Source organism: Euprymna scolopes, chromosome 21 (genome assembly GCF_053919585.1).
Source record: "Euprymna scolopes isolate OS-2025 chromosome 21, ASM5391958v1, whole genome shotgun sequence".
In the NCBI taxonomy this organism is placed as follows: Eukaryota; Metazoa; Mollusca; class Cephalopoda; order Sepiida; family Sepiolidae; genus Euprymna; species Euprymna scolopes.
In genome coordinates this window covers 94,044,541-94,056,869 of record NC_136502.1, presented here as the reverse complement: position 1 = coordinate 94,056,869, position 12,329 = coordinate 94,044,541, and the positions used below count along the sequence as shown (strand labels likewise).

General features: G+C 30.4%; 1 protein-coding gene across 5 annotated transcripts in view; it reads left to right on the top strand.

The window, feature by feature from the left end:
• Positions 1 to 12,329, top strand: part of LOC145242590 (monocarboxylate transporter 14-like) — a 168,987-nt gene that overhangs the window by 6,224 nt on the left and 150,434 nt on the right. The window contains exon 1 of one of the 5 annotated variants that reach the window (XM_080105693.1): positions 11,456 to 11,747. The exons of 2 other annotated variants lie outside the window; for them this stretch is intronic. The gene's annotated coding sequence lies outside the window, so the exon portion shown is untranslated. Of the gene's footprint in view, positions 1 to 11,455; positions 11,748 to 12,329 lie in introns of those variants that run through there. 2 more of the 5 variants (XM_080105696.1, XM_080105694.1) reach the window with 2 other exon arrangements.

Genomic DNA, 12,329 nt, shown 5'->3' with positions numbered 1-12,329 from the left:
TCCCCCACGATGATTTTGTTCCAGAAATAGTTATAAAAATTTTTTTAGTAGACTTCCCCCACGATGATTTTGTTCCAGAAATAGTTATAAAAAATTTTTTAGTAGACTTCCCCCACGATGATTTTGTTCCAGAAATAGTTAAAAAAATTTATTAGTAGACTTCCCCCACGATGATTTTGTTCCGAAAATAGTTATAAAAAATTTATTAGTAGACTTCCCCCACGATGATTTTGTTCCAGAAATAGTTATAAAAAAATTTTTTAGTAGACTTCCCCCACGATGATTTTTGTTCCAGAAATAGTTATAAAAATTTTTTTAGTAGACTTCCCCCACGATGATTTTGTTCCAGAAATAGTTATAAAAAATTTATTAGTAGACTTCCCCCACGATGATTTTGTTCCAGAAATAGTTATAAAAAATTTTTTAGTAGACTTCCCCCACGATGATTTTGTTCCAGAAATAGTTATAAAAAATTTATTAGTAGACTTCCCCACGATGATTTTGTTCCAGAAATAGTTATAAAAAATTTTTTAGTAGACTTCCCCCACGATGATTTTGTTCCAGAAATAGTTATAAAAAATTTTTTAGTAGACTTCCCCCACGATGATTTTGTTCCAGAAATAGTTATAAAAATTTTTTAGTAGACTTCCCCCACGATGATTTTGTTCCAGAAATAGTTATAAAAAATTTTTTAGTAGACTTCCCCCACGATGATTTTGTTCCAGAAAATAGTTATAAAATTTTTTTAGTAGACTTCCCCACGATGATTTTGTTCCAAAATAGTTATAAAAAATTTTTAGTAGACTTCCCCCACGATGATTTTGTTCCAAAAATAGTTATAAAAAATTTTTAGTAGACTTCCCCCACGATGATTTTGTTCCAAAAATAGTTATAAAAATTTTTAGTAGACTTCCCCACGATGATTTTGTTCCAAAAATAGTTATAAAAAATTTTTAGTAGACTTCCCCCACGATGATTTTGTTCCAGAAAATAGTTATAAAAAAATTTTTAGTAGACTTCCCCCACGATGATTTTGTTCCAAAAATAGTTATAAAAAATTTTTAGTAGACTTCCCCCACGATGATTTTGTTCCAAAAATAGTTATAAAAAATTTTTAGTAGACTTCCCCCACGATGATTTTGTTCCAAAAATAGTTATAAAAATTTTTTAGTAGACTTCCCCCACGATGATTTTGTTCCAAAAATAGTTATAAAAAATTTTTTAGTAGACTTCCCCCACGATGATTTTGTTCCAAGAATAGTTATAAAAAATTTTTTAGTAGACTTCCCCCACGATGATTTTGTTCCAAAAATAGTTATAAAAAATTTTTTAGTAGACTTCCCCCACGATGATTTTGTTCCAGAAATAGTTATAAAAAATTTATTAGTAGACTTCCCCCACGATGATTTTGTTCCAGAAATAGTTATAAAAAATTTTTTAGTAGACTTCCCCCACGATGATTTTGTTCCAGAAATAGTTATAAAAAATTTATTAGTAGACTTCCCCCACGATGATTTTGTTCCAGAAATAGTTATAAAAAAATTTTTTAGTAGACTTCCCCACGATGATTTTGTTCCAGAAATAGTTATAAAAAATTTATTAGTAGACTTCCCCCACGATGATTTTGTTCCAGAAATAGTTATAAAAAATTTTTTAGTAGACTTCCCCCACGATGATTTTGTTCCAGAAATAGTTATAAAAAATTTTTTAGTAGACTTCCCCCACGATGATTTTGTTCCAAAAATAGTTATAAAAAATTTTTAGTAGACTTCCCCCACGATGATTTTGTTCCAGAAATAGTTATAAAAAATTTATTAGTAGACTTCCCCCACGATGATTTTGTTCCAAAAATAGTTATAAAAAATTTTTTAGTAGACTTCCCCCACGATGATTTTGTTCCAAAAATAGTTATAAAAAATTTATTAGTAGACTTCCCCCACGATGATTTTGTTCCAGAAATAGTTATAAAAAATTTATTAGTAGACTTCCCCCACGATGATTTTGTTCCAGAAATAGTTATAAAAAATTTATTAGTAGACTTCCCCCACGATGATTTTGTTCCAAAAATAGTTATAAAAAATTTATTAGTAGACTTCCCCCACGATGATTTTGTTCCAGAAAATAGTTATAAAAAATTTATTAGTAGACTTCCCCCACGATGATTTTGTTCCAGAAAATAGTTATAAAAAATTTATTAGTAGACTTCCCCCACGATGATTTTGTTCCAGAAATAGTTATAAAAAATTTATTAGTAGACTTCCCCCACGATGATTTTGTTCCAGAAATAGTTATAAAAAATTTATTAGTAGACTTCCCCCACGATGATTTTGTTCCAAAAATAGTTATAAAAAATTTATTAGTAGACTTCCCCCACGATGATTTTGTTCCAGAAATAGTTATAAAAAATTTATTAGTAGACTTCCCCCACGATGATTTTGTTCCAGAAATAGTTATAAAAAATTTATTAGTAGACTTCCCCCACGATGATTTTGTTCCAGAAATAGTTATAAAAAATTTATTAGTAGACTTCCCCCACGATGATTTTGTTCCAGAAATAGTTATAAAAAATTTATTAGTAGACTTCCCCCACGATGATTTTGTTCCAGAAATAGTTATAAAAAATTTATTAGTAGACTTCCCCCACGATGATTTTGTTCCAGAAATAGTTATAAAAAATTTATTAGTAGACTTCCCCCACGATGATTTTGTTCCAGAAATAGTTATAAAAAATTTATTAGTAGACTTCCCCCACGATGATTTTGTTCCAGAAATAGTTATAAAAAATTTATTAGTAGACTTCCCCCACGATGATTTTGTTCCAAAAATAGTTATAAAAAATTTATTAGTAGACTTCCCCCCACGATGATTTTGTTCCAGAAATAGTTATAAAAAATTTATTAGTAGACTTCCCCCACGATGATTTTGTTCCAGAAATAGTTATAAAAAATTTATTAGTAGACTTCCCCCACGATGATTTTGTTCCAGAAATAGTTATAAAAAATTTATTAGTAGACTTCCCCCACGATGATTTTGTTCCAGAAATAGTTATAAAAAATTTATTAGTAGACTTCCCCCACGATGATTTTGTTCCAGAAATAGTTATAAAAAATTTTTTAGTAGACTTCCCCCACGATGATTTTGTTCCAGAAATAGTTATAAAAAATTTATTAGTAGACTTCCCCCACGATGATTTTGTTCCAGAAATAGTTATAAAAAATTTATTAGTAGACTTCCCCCACGATGATTTTGTTCCAGAAATAGTTATAAAAAAATTTATTAGTAGAATTCCCCCACGATGATTTTGTTCCAAAAATAGTTATAAAAAATTTATTAGTAGACTTCCCCCACGATGATTTTGTTCCAGAAATAGTTATAAAAAATTTATTAGTAGACTTCCCCCACGATGATTTTGTTCCAGAAATAGTTATAAAAAATTTATTAGTAGACTTCCCCCACGATGATTTTGTTCCAGAAAATAGTTATAAAAAATTTATTAGTAGACTTCCCCCACGATGATTTTGTTCCAGAAATAGTTATAAAAAATTTATTAGTAGACTTCCCCCACGATGATTTTGTTCCAGAAATAGTTATAAAAAATTTTTTAGTAGACTTCCCCCACGATGATTTTGTTCCAAAAATAGTTATAAAAAATTTATTAGTAGACTTCCCCCACGATGATTTTGTTCCAGAAATAGTTATAAAAAATTTATTAGTAGACTTCCCCCACGATGATTTTGTTCCAAAAATAGTTATAAAAAATTTATTAGTAGACTTCCCCCACGATGATTTTGTTCCAGAAATAGTTATAAAAAATTTATTAGTAGACTTCCCCCACGATGATTTTGTTCCAGAAATAGTTATAAAAAATTTATTAGTAGACTTCCCCCACGATGATTTTGTTCCAGAAATAGTTATAAAAAATTTATTAGTAGACTTCCCCCACGATGATTTTGTTCCAAAATAGTTATAAAAAATTTATTAGTAGACTTCCCCCACGATGATTTTGTTCCAGAAAATAGTTATAAAAATTTATTAGTAGACTTCCCCCACGATGATTTTGTTCCAGAAATAGTTATAAAAAATTTTTTAGTAGACTTCCCCCACGATGATTTTGTTCCAAAAATAGTTATAAAAAATTTATTAAGTAGACTTCCCCACGATGATTTTGTTCCAGAAATAGTTATAAAAAATTTATTAGTAGACTTCCCCCACGATGATTTTGTTCCAGAAATAGTTATAAAAAATTTATTAGTAGACTTCCCCCACGATGATTTTGTTCCAGAAATAGTTATAAAAAATTTATTAGTAGACTTCCCCCACGATGATTTTGTTCCAGAAATAGTTATAAAAAATTTATTAGTAGACTTCCCCCACGATGATTTTGTTCCAGAAATAGTTATAAAAATTTATTAGTAGACTTCCCCCACGATGATTTTGTTCCAGAAAATAGTTATAAAAAATTTATTAGTAGACTTCCCCCACGATGATTTTGTTCCAAAAATAGTTATAAAAAATTTATTAGTAGACTTCCCCACGATGATTTTGTTCCAGAAATAGTTATAAAAAATTTATTAGTAGACTTCCCCCACGATGATTTTGTTCCAGAAATAGTTATAAAAATTTATTAGTAGACTTCCCCCACGATGATTTTGTTCCAGAAAATAGTTATAAAAAATTTATTAGTAGACTTCCCCCACGATGATTTTGTTCCAGAAAATAGTTATAAAAAAATTTATTAGTAGACTTCCCCCACGATGATTTTGTTCCAGAAATAGTTATAAAAAATTTATTAGTAGACTTCCCCCACGATGATTTTGTTCCAAAAATAGTTATAAAAAATTTATTAGTAGACTTCCCCACGATGATTTTGTTCCAAAAATAGTTATAAAAAATTTATTAGTAGACTTCCCCCACGATGATTTTGTTCCAGAAATAGTTATAAAAAATTTATTAGTAGACTTCCCCCACGATGATTTTGTTCCAGAAATAGTTATAAAAAATTTATTAGTAGACTTCCCCACGATGATTTTGTTCCAGAAATAGTTATAAAAAATTTATTAGTAGACTTCCCCACGATGATTTTTGTTCCAGAAATAGTTATAAAAAATTTATTAGTAGACTTCCCCCACGATGATTTTGTTCCAGAAATAGTTATAAAAAATTTATTAGTAGACTTCCCCCACGATGATTTTGTTCCAAAAATAGTTATAAAAAATTTATTAGTAGACTTCCCCCACGATGATTTTGTTCCAGAAAATAGTTATAAAAAATTTATTAGTAGACTTCCCCCACGATGATTTTGTTCCAGAAATAGTTATAAAAAATTTATTAGTAGACTTCCCCCACGATGATTTTGTTCCAAAAATAGTTATAAAAAATTTATTAGTAGACTTCCCCCACGATGATTTTGTTCCAAAAATAGTTATAAAAAATTTATTAGTAGACTTCCCCCACGATGATTTTGTTCCAAAAATAGTTATAAAAAATTTATTAGTAGACTTCCCCCACGATGATTTTGTTCCAGAAATAGTTATAAAAAATTTATTAGTAGACTTCCCCCACGATGATTTTGTTCCAGAAATAGTTATAAAAAATTTATTAGTAGACTTCCCCACGATGATTTTGTTCCAGAAATAGTTATAAAAAATTTATTAGTAGACTTCCCCCACGATGATTTTGTTCCAGAAATAGTTATAAAAAATTTATTAGTAGACTTCCCCCACGATGATTTTGTTCCAAAAATAGTTATAAAAAATTTATTAGTAGACTTCCCCCACGATGATTTTGTTCCAGAAATAGTTATAAAAAATTTATTAGTAGACTTCCCCCACGATGATTTTGTTCCAGAAATAGTTATAAAAAATTTATTAGTAGACTTCCCCCACGATGATTTTGTTCCAGAAATAGTTATAAAAAATTTATTAGTAGACTTCCCCCACGATGATTTTGTTCCAGAAATAGTTATAAAAAATTTTTTAGTAGACTTCCCCCACGATGATTTTGTTCCAGAAATAGTTATAAAAAATTTATTAGTAGACTTCCCCCACGATGATTTTGTTCCAGAAATAGTTATAAAAAATTTATTAGTAGACTTCCCCCACGATGATTTTGTTCCAAAAATAGTTATAAAAAATTTATTAGTAGACTTCCCCCACGATGATTTTGTTCCAGAAATAGTTATAAAAAATTTATTAGTAGACTTCCCCCTCGATGATTTTGTTCCAAAAATAGTTATAAAAAATTTATTAGTAGACTTCCCCCACGATGATTTTGTTCCAGAAATAGTTATAAAAAATTTATTAGTAGACTTCCCCCACGATGATTTTGTTCCAGAAATAGTTATAAAAAATTTATTAGTAGACTTCCCCCACGATGATTTTGTTCCAGAAATAGTTATAAAAAATTTATTAGTAGACTTCCCCCACGATGATTTTGTTCCAGAAATAGTTATAAAAAATTTATTAGTAGACTTCCCCCACGATGATTTTGTTCCAAAAATAGTTATAAAAAATTTATTAGTAGACTTCCCCCACGATGATTTTGTTCCAGAAATAGTTATAAAAAATTTATTAGTAGACTTCCCCCACGATGATTTTGTTCCAGAAATAGTTATAAAAAATTTTTTAGTAGACTTCCCCCACGATGATTTTGTTCCAGAAATAGTTATAAAAAATTTATTAGTAGACTTCCCCCACGATGATTTTGTTCCAGAAATAGTTATAAAAAATTTATTAGTAGACTTCCCCCACGATGATTTTGTTCCAAAAATAGTTATAAAAAATTTATTAGTAGACTTCCCCCACGATGATTTTGTTCCAGAAATAGTTATAAAAAATTTATTAGTAGACTTCCCCCTCGATGATTTTGTTCCAAAAATAGTTATAAAAAATTTATTAGTAGACTTCCCCCACGATGATTTTGTTCCAGAAATAGTTATAAAAAATTTATTAGTAGACTTCCCCCTCGATGATTTTGTTCCAAAAATAGTTATAAAAAATTTATTAGTAGACTTCCCCCACGATGATTTTGTTCCAGAAATAGTTATAAAAAATTTATTAGTAGACTTCCCCCACGATGATTTTGTTCCAAAAATAGTTATAAAAAATTTATTAGTAGACTTCCCCCACGATGATTTTGTTCCAGAAATAGTTATAAAAAATTTATTAGTAGACTTCCCCCACGATGATTTTGTTCCAAAAATAGTTATAAAAAATTTATTAGTAGACTTCCCCCACGATGATTTTGTTCCAAAAATAGTTATAAAAAATTTATTAGTAGACTTCCCCCACGATGATTTTGTTCCAGAAATAGTTATAAAAAATTTATTAGTAGACTTCCCCCTCGATGATTTTGTTCCAAAAATAGTTATAAAAAATTTATTAGTAGACTTCCCCCACGATGATTTTGTTCCAGAAATAGTTATAAAAAATTTATTAGTAGACTTCCCCCACGATGATTTTGTTCCAAAAATAGTTATAAAAAATTTATTAGTAGACTTCCCCCACGATGATTTTGTTCCAGAAATAGTTATAAAAAATTTATTAGTAGACTTCCCCCACGATGATTTTGTTCCAGAAATAGTTATAAAAAATTTATTAGTAGACTTCCCCCACGATGATTTTGTTCCAAAAATAGTTATAAAAAATTTATTAGTAGACTTCCCCCACGATGATTTTGTTCCAAAAATAGTTATAAAAAATTTATTAGTAGACTTCCCCCACGATGATTTTGTTCCAAAAATAGTTATAAAAAATTTATTAGTAGACTTCCCCCACGATGATTTTGTTCCAGAAATAGTTATAAAAAATTTATTAGTAGACTTCCCCCACGATGATTTTGTTCCAGAAATAGTTATAAAAAATTTATTAGTAGACTTCCCCCACGATGATTTTGTTCCAAAAATAGTTATAAAAAATTTATTAGTAGACTTCCCCCACGATGATTTTGTTCCAGAAATAGTTATAAAAAATTTATTAGTAGACTTCCCCCACGATGATTTTGTTCCAGAAATAGTTATAAAAAATTTTTTAGTAGACTTCCCCCACGATGATTTTGTTCCAAAAATAGTTATAAAAAATTTATTAGTAGACTTCCCCCACGATGATTTTGTTCCAGAAATAGTTATAAAAAATTTTTAGTAGACTTCCCCCACGATGATTTTGTTCCAGAAATAGTTATAAAAAATTTTTAGTAGCCTTCCCCCACGATGATTTTGTTCCAAAAATAGTTATAAAAAATTTATTAGTAGACTTCCCCCACGATGATTTTGTTCCAGAAATAGTTATAAAAAATTTATTAGTAGACTTCCCCCACGATGATTTTGTTCCAGAAATAGTTATAAAAAATTTATTAGTAGACTTCCCCCACGATGATTTTGTTCCAGAAATAGTTATAAAAAATTTATTAGTAGACTTCCCCCACGATGATTTTGTTCCAGAAATAGTTATAAAAAATTTATTAGTAGACTTCCCCCACGATGATTTTGTTCCAGAAATAGTTATAAAAAATTTATTAGTAGACTTCCCCCACGATGATTTTGTTCCAGAAATAGTTATAAAAAATTTATTAGTAGACTTCCCCCACGATGATTTTGTTCCAAAAATAGTTATAAAAAATTTATTAGTAGACTTCCCCCACGATGATTTTGTTCCAGAAATAGTTATAAAAAATTTATTAGTAGACTTCCCCCACGATGATTTTGTTCCAGAAATAGTTATAAAAAATTTATTAGTAGACTTCCCCCACGATGATTTTGTTCCAGAAATAGTTATAAAAAATTTATTAGTAGACTTCCCCCACGATGATTTTGTTCCAGAAATAGTTATAAAAAAATTTTTAGTAGACTTCCCCCACGATGATTTTGTTCCAAAAATAGTTATAAAAAATTTATTAGTAGACTTCCCCCACGATGATTTTGTTCCAGAAATAGTTATAAAAAATTTATTAGTAGACTTCCCCCACGATGATTTTGTTCCAGAAATAGTTATAAAAATTTTTTTAGTAGACTTCCCCCACGATGATTTTGTTCCAGAAATAGTTATAAAAATTTTTTAGTAGACTTCCCCCACGATGATTTTGTTCCAGAAATAGTTATAAAAATTTTTTATTGCTTAATAATCGAAAAACTACTTATTTGCAGACAGTTAAAATGTGGTTAAGTAGAAAGACGCCTCCGCTTAAAATAAATAAGAAGTGTATATATTTTTTTTAAAGTTGTTTTTCTCTCTTTTTCTCTCTGCCTCTCTCTCACTCTCTGTCTCTCTCTGTCTCTCTCTCTCTGTCCCCCTCTCTCTATCTAGTTATCTGTATATTCGCCTCTCTCCTATTTGCCTATTTGTCTTTCGTACTCTGTCTGTGTCTCTAGCTGCCTCCGTGTGCATTTGATTGAAAAATATCTGTAGCTCGCTCGTTCGCTCGCTGTTAAGGCAAACCTCGAATATCGTGCTGTAGTGAATTAAAAAAATTAACAACAGTAGACGAATTGGAAGAAAGTTAGGAAAGGTAAAACTAAACGAAAAAGGAAAATCGGTTTGTTTTAGGTTTAAACTATTATAGCGTGTATACAGAACGGCCATGTTTTTAAACATATAGTTTTTTTTTTAATAATAAGGTGTTTATTCTCGAATAGACGAGTTGATAGCTAACAACCAATGAGAAGTGTCGAAATTGTGAAAGGGAGAAATTATTATTTTGTGTAACGGGAAATGGAATGTTAATGGTTTGTATAGGAGTTTATGATCCAGTTAAGAAAGGTTGCTTGAAAACATAGTTATAATGTGTATATATCTTCCGGATGTAGAGTAGGGGCCGGAAGAGCACTGGAGATATAGAGGAAAAAATAAGAATCACTTCGTTTAAAACTGTAGGCGATCGTACTGATGCCTCCCCTAGGATGAAATGTAGGATCTTATTATAACGAATAAATGTGTCTAAAACGGCGTTCTACAGTTACATAAGATGGTGGATAACAGTTTAGACATAATAGATTTGCATGTGGAATTTGTTCTTGCAAACCTACGGTAATTTAGTCCAGAGGGGAATTTCTGCAATCAAAATATTATATATAGGATAGGATGATTAAAAGTAAAATACGTAAAAACGTTAAAAGTTGGGGGGGGGGGATAAAGGGGGGAGTCAGTTGACCGGTTTCACCCTCGCTTTCTAAAAGCTGGATCGAGGGATTTAAAAAGGAGAAATCAAAAATAAAAATATGTACATTATTAAAATAAAATTACGTTGCATTTCGTTATGGAGGGGGAAAAAAACAGGGAAGCGATTAAAATAAAGCAATATTATGATATTTTCGAATATCCCAGAGGTTAATCACGTTCAAACCTAAGAGACATTCCCTCTGTTTACAGAGAAAAGGCCTCCTCAACTGAACGTGAATAGATTCCAAGATCGTTAGATGAAATGTTGAGTTCGATGCAGTCTGCACATGCCGGGTTTTTAATAAGATGGTTAGTAATTGAAGACCCGTATTTGTTGGCAAGTACGTCCGTTGCTTTGGTATGCCCCGTTTCTGATTTTTCTAGGTACGTGCTGTTGGACTCTCCTATCCAATCTCAGGCGCGCGCATATTTATATTAATACTCGGAAGACCAAACCACTAATTTGCGGAAAATTTAAATGCGATATTCGTTTTCAACATACCCGAAAACTCATCGAAAACAAGCTTTTTAAGGTATGTTTTGTGTTGGTCTGCCATACCACATTAAACACCCCCTTCTAAAACAATACGCCTGTGAAACTCTGTTCCGTCTGCCTGCTTCCCACCGGACTACAACTTGGATGTCTTCAAGTCCAATGTTAACAAATTCCTAATGAACCGCCCCCTTAATTAAACACTTCATCAAATCTCCACACTAACGTAATGTACTTGCAATAACCATTATCCCTGAGTGGCTTCCGGGCCTTGATAAGTGGTGATCACTGTGTAAAAAAAAAAAAACAGCACAAAAAAAAACAAAACAAAACAAAACAAAAAAAACAAACCCTCTCCTTAAAAAAAGGTAGCCATAAAGTGGGTTCTCATATTACGTAAAATTAATATAGAAAAGTGATCCCCCACTTTTTGAAACTATAATTATATAATAAACTACAAGGTTTGAAACTATGGTTTCTTCATATCTTGGAAACTACTCGTTTCATAAAATTTTAAACGTTATTTTCGTTTTCAGCACCCTCGAAAACCGATAACAGGGGTAATTTTAAAGGATTTGTTTTTAAGGTGGAAAGATAAAGAGGAGAGGAGCACTGTCTGGACTTGAACAAACATAAAAATACAAACACTAAACAGATACACTGTCCTTTTAAAATAATACAAATAAAAAAGAGAAGAAACGTTTATCAAGTTGCGTAATAAAAAAAAAAAAAAAAAAAAAAAAAACAGTGTCAGTAATTATAATAAAATAATAATAATCCAGGTCTCCAAATATTTGTTATCTGTTTTGGTGACACTGATACAATACATACACGAAGCACAAGCAGCTCCATGAATATAAAAAAAAAAAGGAAAGAAAAAAGAAAGAAAGGAAACATAATAATCCTTTAGACTCACTCGTCCATCCACTGAATGATATAAAAAAAAATGAGTCTCTTTTTGCGTGTTTTTACGGCTTAAAACACCGCTTTGTGCGCAGACAGGAGGGGGAAAAAATACGGAAAAATTAGAGACGCTAAAACAGAGGAAAAAAAAAATTAATATTTAAGTTATTCGCGGATGATTATTAATCAATCAACACAAGGTAAGCAAAACAAATTATGATAACTTTTAAAAAGTATATTATATATAGTTTCTGACTCTTTTCATACGACAGATAACGCGTTCAGAAACACATATTTTCGTGTTTCTTTTTTTTTCATTAGTTTTTTTTAGTAGTATAAATTATGATAATTGATTTTTATTTGACTTTAAAATTTTAACTCTATGCAGAACTTACCTTCTGTTTGTCAGTTTAAAGGCTTGTATAAATAAATATATAAATAAATAAAACAATCAAATTTCGCGTTGCCACAAATGAGTTACCGCGTCAATGCGTCATTCATTTCAATCATTGATTGAAAGAAAGAAAAAATGGCCGGCTTTTGTTTACGTCGTGACCATGCGAAATTCGAAATTTGTTTTCAAACCTTAAACAAATGTCATTTGGAAAATAATTTCCAACTTGACTTAAAGTTTTTAAAAGAAACCAAGTATTATGGTTCATTTTTTGTGTTCCGAAACTAAACGAGAGAGAAATATGAATTTCGAAACGAGCCCCTGTCGTTTCCAAGAACCGTTTCTGTTGTTATTTTCTTTTAACCTCTACTGCAGGCAGCGGGTTTAT